The sequence below is a fragment of the Felis catus genome, chromosome B2, assembly GCF_018350175.1.
Source record: "Felis catus isolate Fca126 chromosome B2, F.catus_Fca126_mat1.0, whole genome shotgun sequence".
Taxonomy (NCBI): Eukaryota; Metazoa; Chordata; class Mammalia; order Carnivora; family Felidae; genus Felis; species Felis catus.
The window spans coordinates 39,623,037-39,635,594 of record NC_058372.1 but is presented as its reverse complement, the minus strand read 5'-3'; the positions used below and the strand labels follow the sequence as shown (position 1 = coordinate 39,635,594).

Sequence of the window (12,558 nt, the reverse complement as noted above, 5' to 3'; positions counted from 1 at the left end):
GTGCTGGGGGAGGGGTGGCACCAAAGGCCCGTGGCCCCCCTCCTCTGGGGCTCCCAAGTGCCTTCTGTGAAACCAAACACTCCCCCCAGTCGCCCACCCGGACACCTGACTCCCTCCTGGGGCCCACTCTGGGCGCAAGCCTGTTTCCTGTCTGGGTTGGTAACCCCCTGAAATCCCGGCCTCCCTCCCCCGATCCCTTCCAAATGCTTATTAAGCCGTTTGCAAATCCAGGGCTGAACTGAGCGGCGTGAGTTTAATAAAGCAGAAGACAGATGCCATCCATCACTGGGGCCCCGGGTGGGGCGCGGTGAGTTGATGGACTCACACCCTTCTGGCTGCTTCTAGGTCAGCCAGCCACACATCAGAACCAACTCTTCTCCGTGCCTGCCCTGGCCACGTTCTCCATTCGGGACCACCTCCTGGCTGCATGCGGCCACCCTTGAGGTCACATTCCTGCCACAGATTCCCCTCGGGGGACCTCTTGCTCACTGTGGACGGAGAGTGTCTGGGAATCGAGGGAGGCTGGCCCAACCCCTGCATTCCGCGCGGATATCTGAACCAGGCAGGACCTAGACGAGGATACAAGACTTAAGTGGGGGCCCCAAACCTCAGTAATCAAGATAAATAATATTTTGAGGTCCTATCTGAAAAAATCAAAACGAGTGCCAAAAAAATCCACGCTGAACGAGCTACTACAATTTTACATAAGGACAGGATCTTTCCTGATCGCCCTTACTGCCTCAGTCTCCAACGTGACTCATCGTGGTCCCGAGAGCAGCCACTTGGAACTCAGTGGGTTCAAAAGCAAGTTCCTGATCTGCCCCAAACCTGCTCCTTTACACTCATCCCTCGTCGTCCGCAAAGGCAGCTCTATCCTTCCAGTCACTTTGGTCAAAAAAAACCGGAGTCAGGCTTGACGGCTCTCTCTCACACCCACACCCAACTTTTAGGAAATCAGGTCGGCTCTAATTTCAAAATGCACCCAGAATCTGACCACTTCCCCCCACCTCCACTGCTTTCCTTCGGGTCCCATGTCTCCCCTCTGCTCAGAATCCCTCCATGGTGTCCCCCCGCACTGGGAATAAAAAGCCTGACCCTATCATAGCCCTATGTGATCTGTCCCCTTCCCTCCTCTGACTTGCCTCCCATTATTCTCTCCCTTGCTCCCTGTACTCTGGACCCAGCCAGCCAAGCACACTCCTGCCTCAGGGCCTTTGCACTTGCCGTCCCTCCACCTGGGACACTCTTACCCGAGATGTTCACGTGGTTCCTTCCCTTGCCTCTTCAGAGGTCTGCTCAAACGTCACCTTGCCACTGTATCTGAAACAGCATACTGCTGCCCCTCGTGGTACTCCCTATCTCATTTGCCTTTTTTTCTCTTTTCTTTTTTCTTTTCTCTCTTCTCTTCTCTTCTCTTCTCTTCTCTTCTCTTCTCTTCTCTTCCCCTCCCCTCCCCTCCCCTCCCCTCCCCTCCCCTCCCCTCCCTTCCCCTCCCCTCCCTTCCCTTCCCTTCCCTTCCCTTCCCTTCCCTTCCCTTCCTTTCCCCTCCCCTCCCCTCCCCTCCCCTCCCCTCCCCTCTCCTCTCTTCTCCTCTTCTCTTTTGTTTTTAAAAATTTTTGAGGGCAGAGTTTGGCTCTAAGTCTCTTTTGTAACCTCCAGTGCCTGGCAGTAGAAATACAATTAATGCTGTCTGCCAGCCCCACCTTGGTGTTGCCCTCCCCACACGCTGGTCTTTGGAAGAAAGCTTTCCACTGAAGGTGCTGTGTCCTGCCTCTCCGTCAGTCTCTGGTTCTCATCTCTACCTAAGCCCTACAGAAGTCACCTCCTCCAGGAAGTCTGGCTGTTGGCTAAGGGTCTGCAGTCTGAGTCAGAATGGTGGTGTTGTATGAGGGGGTCTGAACAGGTACCAGGAGCTCTGGGATTCAGCCCTGCTTTGGATTCGACTCACTGTGTGTGCCCTTGGGCAAGTCGCCTCTCCTCCCTGGACGTCCATTCCTTCCCTTAGGATGAGGGTGTGCACCAGGTTCCTTCTAGCTCCGACCTTTTCATATTTTAAAGTCTTTTCCTGAGAGCCTAACAGGCACCTCTGGAGCCAGACTGTCTGGGTTCAAGTCTTGCTACCACCGCTTTCTAGGCGGGCCATTTAGATGCTCTAGGCCTCTTTCGCTGCATCTGCAAAATGGGGCCAATCATGGTCCCTACCTCATGTGACTGTGGTGAAAACGAAACAAGAGAATGAGTGAATTCATGTGCAGTGGCTCAGGAAGCACTGAAAATACTCCACAAATGTTAGCTTTTTTCTGTACCGTGAATGGGAGAATGATTGTGGAGGGTTCTCGCGTGTTTAATTGGCATTTTCTATTTTCCCAAATACAGACGTTTGTAAACAACAGCGGCCCCAAACTTTTTCCCCCAGGGAGTGAAACGGCTGACAAGGGGCCAAGGGAAGCCGGCTCTCCCCGTCTTGTCTCTGGGCTGTCTCAGCTTCTCGCATCCCAGCCTCATACCCCGGCCAGCCTGCTGGGTGGCCACCTTCTTCCTCCAAGGGGCTCCCACATCCTATCCTCTGCACCCTGGCCTGCTCCCTCCTGGGGGCCCCTGGGCCCAGCACCCCCCTCCAACCACGTCCCCTGAGCCCACCAAGACCCGGGCCCGGGGCCGCAGCTCGCCTTTCACACCAGATGCAGGAGCCGGGCGCGGGAGCCCTGCCTGGGGCTGGGCTGGGGGCCAGCTCCACATCTGGCATCGATTACCAACGGTGGCTGCGCAGTGGACTCCTCTGCCTGCCACTCACCTATCTGCCGGGGTGACAGAGGAGATGGGAAAAAGGTTTTCACAGCTGGAATAAATTGAGGGGAAGTGGAGGGGGAGGGTCGAAAAGACACAAAAAACAACATTGAACTCAAGATGGAAGAAAGACAGTATTAGAGGAGGTAATGAAGAAAATATGTGTGAGTGTGCCTCTGTGTGTGTGTGTGTGTGTGTGTGCGCACGCGTGTGCACGCATGTGTGCCTGGGATAAGTGTGTGTCTGTCGGCAAGTCAGCCAGGGTATTTTGTTTAGCGTTATTTAGTATTTTATTTACTGGGCGGGGGCTGCCCACTCCTACCGAAGACTGACCACCATTTGTGGTCTCCCAGGAGTCAGAGCAAGGGGCCTGGAGGAGGGAGAACAGGGAGGAAGAAGGGGTGGGGGAAGAGGGCAGGGCAAGGCCAGACGAGGAGACACTGAGCGGACAAGAAAAGGAAGGGGGGGGCGGCGAGTAGAAAAGTAGGGCCCTTGGTAGAGAAGAAAAAAAGCCGATTGGCCCACGACACACCGTGGCCACGCTGCTAACTCTTGCTGTTGCCAGAGTCCCTGGATCTGGGCCCCCGGAGCTGTGTTGCTCCCTGGGTGACAGCAGGCCGGGCCTCCCTTCCCTACCCCCATCCCCCACCTGCTGACCCCACAGGCTTCGCCCCCTCTCCCCCTCCCTCCCAGCCACCCACACCTCTGAGGCCAGGCCTCAGCAACTCCCCTCCTTCCCCATCTGCTCTCCATTGACACGAAGGAGCTTTCAATTGCCCGCTCATTAGTCACCAAGATATTTCCCTTGGACCAGCACCCCCCCCCACACACACACACACAACTCGTCTAGCTTCAATCGAGCCAGGGCCAGCGGGGTCCCAACCTCCCACCAGGCCCCTGTTTGCAGCGAACTATTCCTAATAACCTTGTCAGAACGCAGAGGAGCCGGCTGGCTGGGGACTAGGAGTGGGGGGCTATGGCCCTCATGGTGGAGGGGCTTCTCAGAGGTCCCTGAAGTGTGTGTGAGGGGCTGGGGGCAGGTGGCCCACTGTAGGCTGCTAAAGCCCTTCATAATGTTATCCCTGTTGAGTCCATAAAAGCCCCCTCTAGCGTTACGGCATTTGAGAGACTATTAAGTTTTAAGGCCTTGGACCTCCAGGGAGGAGGCACGTTGACACGGGTGTTTTGTAGGCTCTTGGTTTACGTGGCAGCCGTCAGGAGGGACCGCTGGCGATGAGGAGGGCACAGGCCTTCGAAAGGGGTGGTCGGGGCAGGGAAGAGCGCTGGGGGCCAGCATGGCCTTCCAGATCTCTCCCCTGGTGTCCTGGTCAGTGGCTCAGATCGTAGGAGACCGCAAGACCGCTGGGGTTGGTGAGCCGGGAGAAGACGGGGGCCTTTCCCCACGAGTCTAGGAGGGTTGACAGGCTTAATGAATGACAGGCTCCCCCCAAGCTTTGCTGCCACCCCTTCTCTGGAGGCTGGGCCTTTGCTCCCCCTCTTCACCTCCCCTGGGCCCCCTGCGTCCCCAGGCTGGGCCCATGATGGCAGCCAGAGTCCCCATCAGAAGCAGTCTGGAGGGGCAGAGAGGCCCTGCCCGGGAGCCCAAAAACTGTGTTTCAATCCAGGCCCTGCCACTTACCAGCCATGTGCCCTTGGTGCTGTCCTTTGGGTCTCATTTTTCTTACCGGTTCCCAGAGGGGGCTGGACTAGATAATTCCTGAACTTGCACCAGTCCTCCGAGTCCGACGTCACTCCCTGGTGGGAGAAGAAGTGAAAATCAGATTCCAGTGAGCCCTCAGGACGTTTACAGTGACGGCTCGCGTATTTGCACGCTCACGGCTTACTAGGCAGTTGAGGGTATTATTCTCTTACCACAGAGAAGTGTGCTCTCTGCTGCGGCGGCGATTCGACCCCACTCTGCAGCGAGGAAACTGAGGCAGTGGGAGAGGAAGTGCCCAGCTCGGGTCTCGCGTTCTCCATCACTCAGTCCGTTGCATGCCCCTCACCGCCTGTTACCCCATTATGTGCTCCTGCTGTACAGGAGGACTGGGGGTGTAGATGGTGGACAGGTACAGCCCTGTTCTCTAGTGGTTCTCAAGAGCCCCGAACACGTTCTTCTGGTCAACCCCACTGAGCCTCAGTTTCCCCCTCTGTGCACTGGGAATACAGTGAGAGCAGAGAGGGGCGAGGCCGGGCCATACAGAGGGCTGCTTGTGTGTCAGTTATGGCTGTCACTGTCACTGCCATCCTCGCAGGTTGCAAGATCCCTGCCTCAGTCGGCTCAGGGGGAAGAATCACTGGGAGAGAGTCCACGGAAGGGGGTCCGTGCACCGCGGTTTGGAGGTGACAGGTAGCTAACTGACCCTGTCACCACCTCTCTACCTGCCCCTCTCTCTTCCTGAAGCCTGCAATTTGGAGATAATAGTAATAATAACACCGCACATTTGTAGAGTACTCTCTTTAGCATTTCAATTCAATTCTGCAAATATTTACTGTGCGCTGACCGTGTGAGGAAGTTTCACATCCATCACCTTCTCCTAATTGGCAGACCCCTCCCTTCGGCCGCTGGCACACGCAGGCATCCACACACAGACCCGTGCACGCGTGTATGCACACGCGCACAACGCACACCCACCCACATGCCCGCACACACGCTCACGCACAGGCACGTACACACGGGGCTACGGCCCTCGCCCACCTCCCCCGGCGCTTTACCCTCAACTTAGCGCTTTCACCTTAAATGAAACCTGGGGACCCTGACCTCCTAAGTCACCCTGCGGAGGCCTCACCGTGAGGATGGCCGGATGGGTCTGCGACACTGAGAGACGGTGAGCTGGGTGCTTGGCACAACGGCTCGGGGGTCGGCCAGCCCCAGTTTACGTCCCTTGCGGCTTAACAGTTCCGTGTCCCTGGGACACATCGCTTTTTCTTTTGGTGCCTCAGCTTCCTTCTCTGTAAAATGGGGCTGGTGATAGTAGCCGCCTCGTGGGGGCGTCAGGATTAACAGGACGACACGCCTAGCACAGCGTCTGGTACACTACGGGCCATGGCCGTGTTGACATGATGGATGTGTAGACTGGTCTCAGGTGGAGACATCTGTGCACCGCGGGCCCAGCTGAACCACATTTTCCCTCATCAGTCCACGATCAATGCCAACATCGGTCGGTCCTTGGGGCCAAGGTATTTATCCTCTGTTAACAACTATTCCTGGAATTCAGGAGCTTACTGTCTTCATGCGACCGAGCCCGCGGATCCCTTACAATCCGACTCCAGTTACAGGAAGGTTCCTCCTTCCCTTCCTTCGGAGAACATGTATTGTTCCCTTCCTACGTGCTGGGTGCCCAGGAGACACCAAGGTGAACAAAACACCCAGCCTGCTCCCCACGAAGCTCCCCGTCTAGGGGGCGGAGCGCAGGCATGGAGGCGGGGCTTCCAGAAGATGGAAGGGGAGTGAGTCAGGGAGGAAATGAGTGTCTCACTGGAGGGAGGTGAAGGAGAACATTCCAGGCTGAAGGGCAGGGGGACACCTGGGTTTTGCAGACAGGACGATGCTGGGAGTGTGGTGGGCGGGGGGGGGGCGCAGGGGGACAAAGAAGGCCCGACCATGGCGGGGGCAGACCTCACTACGCGGAGGCTTTCCAGAGGCCGGTTCCTCCACTCCATCCTGGAATACATCATGGCGTCTGCAGCTGAGACCAGACGAGGCAGCTGGCTTCTGTGCGGGGGCCTTGCTTATTGAAAAATGTGTCTGCTGTTCAAGAGAATTCTCATCAGTGCAATGAGACGCTCGGGCCATGAGAGGTACCCTGGGCTGATGGGGAACGGCGCACGGATGTCCGATGATGCCCTCCATCTCAGCTCCCTCGCGGCGCTCTCTCACCTCCAGGTTTAAATCGGGTCTCTCTCTTTTCCAGCTTTAAATCTATCCTTTGGATACCTGGGAGCAGAGGATCACGTGACAGGGCTCCACCACGGCCCCTGTTGGGGCGGCTCTCGCCAGTGGCCCGGTTCACTGACCTGTGCTCTTTGCAACCAACAGGGGTAGCATCCCCCTTATTTTCCTGAGGCTCAGAGGTGAGGTGGGCTGTGTTCCAGGGCTGCTGCCTCCCTACCCACGTTCCTTGCCTGCCCTCCTGTGTTTCCCATAGTGACACTGACATCTCAGCCCCCGGACCCGAGGGGAAGCCGCAGGGCCAGAGGAGAAGGGACCAGGCTTTCTAAGACAGGCAAGTGCAGAAGCCCACTCCCCAGCCCCTACCCTGGCCACCCTCCCACTCTGGGTCGCTGCTTCCACTGCTCTGTTCTCCCCAGTGTCTAACACTTCTATTAAACATAGTATTTTTTACTGATGTGTAATATACATATACACATGTGCATAAATTGTAAGCTTCCTGCTTGATGGACTTTTGCAAACTGAACACAGCCAGGTCACCAGCACTCAGATGAAGAATTGGGACAGGTACTACCACCTTGGAATATTTCATTGTGCCCCTTGTCAGGCGCTGCGCATACTAGTTTCGATAGATTTGTTTTAGCCTGCATTTGAACTTCATGTAAGCGAAGTCATGTCAGGATGTACGCTTTTTGTGCCTGGCCTCTCTCGCTCAAGATTCACTTACAGTCATCGTGGGTAGCAATAGCACGCCGTCTCTCATTACTTTGTGATGGTCCGTTGTGCGAATACACCTCAGTTTACTTCTGCGTTCTACTGCTGAGTCTTCCAGATTTTGGCCGCTAACATATGTTCCCATGAATATTCGCTGGTGAGTAGAATTTCTGGGTCGTGGGGTATGCGTGTGTTCGGTTTCATTAGATAACTGCCAGGAAGTTCTCGATAATTGTTGAGCCAACTTCTATTCCCATCCAGAGCACTTTGCTGGATGTAGGGTGGTATCAGATTGTGGTTTTTAGTTTTTGTGTTTCTCTGATGACTAATGAATTGAACCCCGTTTCTTATATTTATTACTTATTTGGATATCCTCTTTTTAAAACAATTTCATCTTCTTCTCCTCTTCTGTCTCTGTCTCCTTCACCTTCTCCTTTTATTTTATTTTTTATTTTTAAAAAAAATTTTTTTTTCAACGTTTTTATTTATTTTTGGGACAGAGAGAGACAGAGCATGAACAGGGGAGGGGCAGAGAGAGAGGGAGACACAGAATCGGAAACAGGCTCCAGGCTCTGAGCCATCAGCCCAGAGCCCGACGCGGGGCTCGAATTCACGGACCGCGAGATCGTGACCTGGCTGAAGTCGGATGCTTAACCGACTGCGCCACCCAGGCGCCCCCACCTTCTCCTTTTATTAAAAAAATTTTTTTTTTAACATTTATTTATTTTTGAGACAGAGAGAGACACAGCATGAACGGGGGAGGGCCAGAGACAGAAGGACACACAGGATCTGAAACAGGCTCCAGGCTCTGAGCTGTCAGCACAGAGCCCGACGTGGGGCTCGAACCCATGGACCGCGAGATCACGACCTGAGCTGAAGTCGGATGCTCCCCGAGTCGGTGCTCGGGGAGCCACCCAGGCGGCCCATCCTTCTCCTTTTTATAATTATTATTATTTTTAAGTGGACTCTATGCCCAATGTGGGACTTGAACTCATGACCCTGAGATCAAGGGTCACATGCTCTCCCCTTGAGCCAGCCAGGCACCGCTGGATATCCTCTTTTTGTGAAATGCTTATTCAAGGCTTCTCATTTTTCTATTGTTTTCCATCTTTTTCTTATTGATCTGTAGGAAATAGAATCTCCTGGATATGAGTCTTTTGGTGGGTAGACGTTCTACGAATATCCTTTCCCACCCCGTGGCTTCCCTTCACTCCCTTCAAAGTGTCTTTTGATGAACAGACGTTCTTAATGTTAATGCTGGACAGTTTGTCAATGTTTGTCTTTCACAACAGAGTGCTTTTTGGGGTCTCTTTTACAGAAATCTTTGCCTGTCCCAAAGTTATGAAGATATTCTGCTTTCTCCTAGAAGCTTTATTGTCATATCTCTCACATGTGTATCTGCAATCCAGCTGGAGTTGATTTGCGTGTATGCTGGAAGGTAGGGGTCAAGATTCATTTTAAAAATATGGGCTAGCACCATCTTGACCTTCGACCCCATCCACTCCCAATGAAAGACCTACTTTAATCAAGAGGGGCTTTTGTGTCCAAATGTGTCTTTTGTCAGCCAAATTCAGAAGCAGCCCTCTGGGCCTCTGTGAAGGGGCCAGGGCAGAGCTCTCAATGTGTGAGTTCCTGAAATTTGCTTGGCCCACCTCTTCCCAGGGAAGTGGCTGGGCCAGGAGGAAAAGGGGCCAGGGGGACAGAGCCATGAAGCACAGTCCTCCCCTGGCCCCTTTCAACTGGGATTCTATGAGATTTAGAGATGCCCGGGGAAACCCTAACTCCAGTGTCCCGATTCAGAAGCTTGGGACTTTCTGCCTTTTCTGCCCACATTTATTCACTCAACAGATGTCTGGTTGCCTACCCTGTGCTGGCTACTGGTCACTGGGGATCCACAGCGGACAAAACGGACAGCAAATTCCACTCTCATGGAGAAAGGCGATGCGAACATAAATAAATAAAATGCATCAAGTGTGAAGGAAGATGATAACTGCTGTGGAGCAAAATAAGGCAGGACAGAGGGACTGCGAGTGTTAATTGTAAGTTGGATGGTCAGGGGAGGAAGGCATGATTGAGAAGGTGACATCCGAGCAAAGAGCCATGTAGATGTGGGGGGGGTGGGGGTGGGGGTGGAGCATTCTAAGTAGAAGGAACAATGAATATAAGATCCCAGAGGCAGGAAATGGTTGCACAGATAATGGGAGAGCTGAAAAGCCGAAAGGTATTGGTGAAACAGTTTGGCAGAAGCCGCTAGCGCTCCTAGGCTAGAGAGACAAAAGGAAGAAGTGCTGGTTTTGGAAGCCGGGGTGGGGGTGGGGGGGGTGGTTGTCACCCAGCCGAAGCTGCAACCAGAGTGGGTCTGTAAGGCCAGGAGATGGGGCCATGGAGGAGATGTGGCTGGAGGCAACACAGGGGGTAGACATACTCTGGTTTTCCTCTTCCACCTGCCTTCCAGTCTCCTGCCAGTGCCTCCCCTTAGCAGAACCCGGCCCGCAGCCCACTGATGGAATTGCTGGTCAAAGAAGCCTAGGGATCGCCCCTCTCCGCCCCCCCACCTCCCACCCCCGAGATCCAGGGCAGTCCCAGGGAGATGAGAACTGGCCTTGACAGTGGACCTTCCGACAGCGAGATCCCTCCTCACATCCTACCTCCTCCTGGCTAAAGTGAAAAAGACCAATCACACCAAATGCTGGCAAGGACAGAGAGGACCTGGAACTCTCTCATCTTGCTAATGGTGTGTATGGTAGTAAAAGTACTTTGGAAAACTGCTCGGCAGTCTCTCTGATAAAGCTGGATAGACACCCACCCAGGACCCAGCAATTCTACCCCCAGGGATGTACCCGAGGAGAAGTGAGAACCTACATTCACAAAAAAGACTTGTCCTCGAATGTGAATAGCAGCGCTGTAATAGCCAAAGTGCTGGAAACAACCCCAAATGTCTGGAAACAGGAAAATGGATTAAATTATGGTTAATGCCTACAATGGAATGTGCATTACAATAAAAATAAGCACACGAGTGCTACATGCAACCACAGGGATGAATCCCCAAGACATTACGCCGAGTGAACTAGGCCAGACGTAACGGAGAACATAATTGTGTGACTGCGTGTATATCAAGCACAAAGACGGGCAAAACCGATCTACGGTGATGAAGGAGGGCGGCCTGGCAGGGGGCACGAGAGCAACCTTCTGGGATTATGGAAAGGCTCTCTACCTTGGTCTGGGCGTTGACAGTACAGATACGTTTGACAAAACTCCTCAACTGTACTCTTCGGATCTGTGTATTTCCTACTCTGGGAAAGTGACACCTCGAAAAAGGAAGAAAATGTACAAACACATAAAAGACTTCAGCCTTTGTCTCCCTTCCTCGGCCACCAGCCCAGCTCGAGGAGTGCTTCTCGATGTCAGCCATCCACGGACCCCGCGGCTTTCTCCCACCCTGCACACGGGGGCGGATCCGTGTTGCCACAGCAGCCGTTGGGGACAGCACGGAGCTCTGGACCTGGAGCCCAGGAAGCCCCGTTTAAGTCGTGGCTCATCCTCTCCCAGCTGTGTCATTTAGTTGAGCCACATCACTTCTCGAGTCCTCTTTTATCATCTGAAAGACGGGCTAACAACACCTCCTTCAGAGGATTGTTGGGGAAATGCAAATGAGCTAGCGGCAGGGAAAGAACTTCTGGAAACAAGAATTCAGCAACCATAGGGTACTGCTCATACCGCTCAGCCACAGGTGCCTCTGACCAGTGCGGGCCTGACTCCTGCACAGTTGACAATCTGGGTATAACTTTTGACTGCCCGGAAACTTTGTTACTGATAGCCTGCTGTTAAGAGAACCCAACCAGTAACATAAGCAGTCAATTAACACGTATTCTGTATGTGTATTGTAGACTGTATTCTTTTTTAAATGTTTATTTACTTATTTAGAGAGAGAAACACAGAGAAAGACAGTATGAGTGGGGGAAGGGCAGAGAGAGAGAGAGAGAGAGAGAGAGAGACAGAGGATCCCAAGCAGGCTCCGCACGGTCAGCCCAGAGCCCGACACACGGCTCGATCTCACCAACCGTGAGATCGTGACCTGAGCCAAAATCAAGAGTCAGATGCTTAGCTGACTGACCGAGCCACAGAGGCGCCCTGTATGCTGTATTCTTACAATCAAGTCATCTGGAAGAGAAAATGTTCAGCAAATCATAAGGAAGAAAAAAATACGTTCACGGAACTGTACCGTATTGAAAAACATCTGCATATACGTGGACCCATGCAGTTCAAACCAGTGCTGTTCAAGGCTCAACTGTATATAGGACATTTCAATGGCTACTTGTGTAGCACAGAGACAGATTGGATCATCGGCCCCAATTCTTTCCTCCTGGTGATTGAACTCTACGCCCACACCCTGTGTCACGTGACTCCACGTTCCCACCGCGCTGGTGGCCGGCTTGGTCACCTGACTTCCAATGGCATGTCCGTGGATGGGAGCAGAGCACAGGATGAAAAACGTTTGTGCTGTTTGAGCTCCAGCGATAGCCTCGCTGGCCCAAGGAGAACATGGAGTAGCCTTGAGCCCAACCCACAGGCTGTGAGTAAGAAAAACAAAGCCTTGTTGTAAACCATGAAGTGCTCCCGTGATTTGCGAGGCATCATTTCTGTGGTGATGGCTGACTAACGCAGCCTCAAGGTCATCCCCATGAAGTCTCCATTCACTTGCCTCTCCAGTCCCGTTTCCAACAACTCAGCTCCAGCCGAAGCAGTCCGTTCACTGTCCCGTGAAACTCAGCAGCCCCTCTCACTGCCCCCCTGCCTCCCTTAATGTCTTGTTTTCCTTCCCTGTCTCCCGAGTGCCAAAGGTTTTCTCCCTCCACTGTGCCAGTCTGTACCAGCTATATCAGTCTACACCACCTATCCTTCGAAAGACAATGGGAGTACCACTTCCCTGCGGAAGCTTGTCTTCACGGCCCACCCCACCCGCCCCTGAGCACCCTCCCTCTGCCAAGCTCCTGCAGCCCAGCCAGTCTATGTCCATCACCATTGGCTTAATCTTTCCAAACGAATAGAAACGTCCTTCGTCTCTCTGGGGCTTAGGAGTTTTCTGGTCAGCATGGAATTGTGCTTTGGGAAATACCTGTTGGCGAAGGAAGGAAGGAAGGGGTCAACGAGACCCCCCCAAGTCA

General features: G+C 53.6%; 2 long non-coding RNA genes across 2 annotated transcripts; one reads left to right on the top strand and one right to left on the bottom strand.

Annotated features, from left to right (window-relative positions):
• Positions 1-234: 234 nt before the first annotated feature.
• Positions 235-1,426, bottom strand: LOC123385696. The gene is made up of 2 exons (XR_006598657.1): positions 1,251-1,426; positions 235-569 (listed from the first exon to the last, which is right to left on the bottom strand). It is a non-coding gene; the product is annotated as an uncharacterized LOC123385696 (long non-coding RNA).
• A 4,983-nt stretch (positions 1,427-6,409) lies between these two features.
• LOC109500159 lies at positions 6,410-11,387 on the top strand. Its single transcript, XR_006597764.1, has 4 exons — positions 6,410-7,550; positions 8,712-8,831; positions 9,242-9,432; positions 9,849-11,387. It is a non-coding gene; the product is annotated as an uncharacterized LOC109500159 (long non-coding RNA).
• Positions 11,388-12,558: the final 1,171 nt, after the last annotated feature.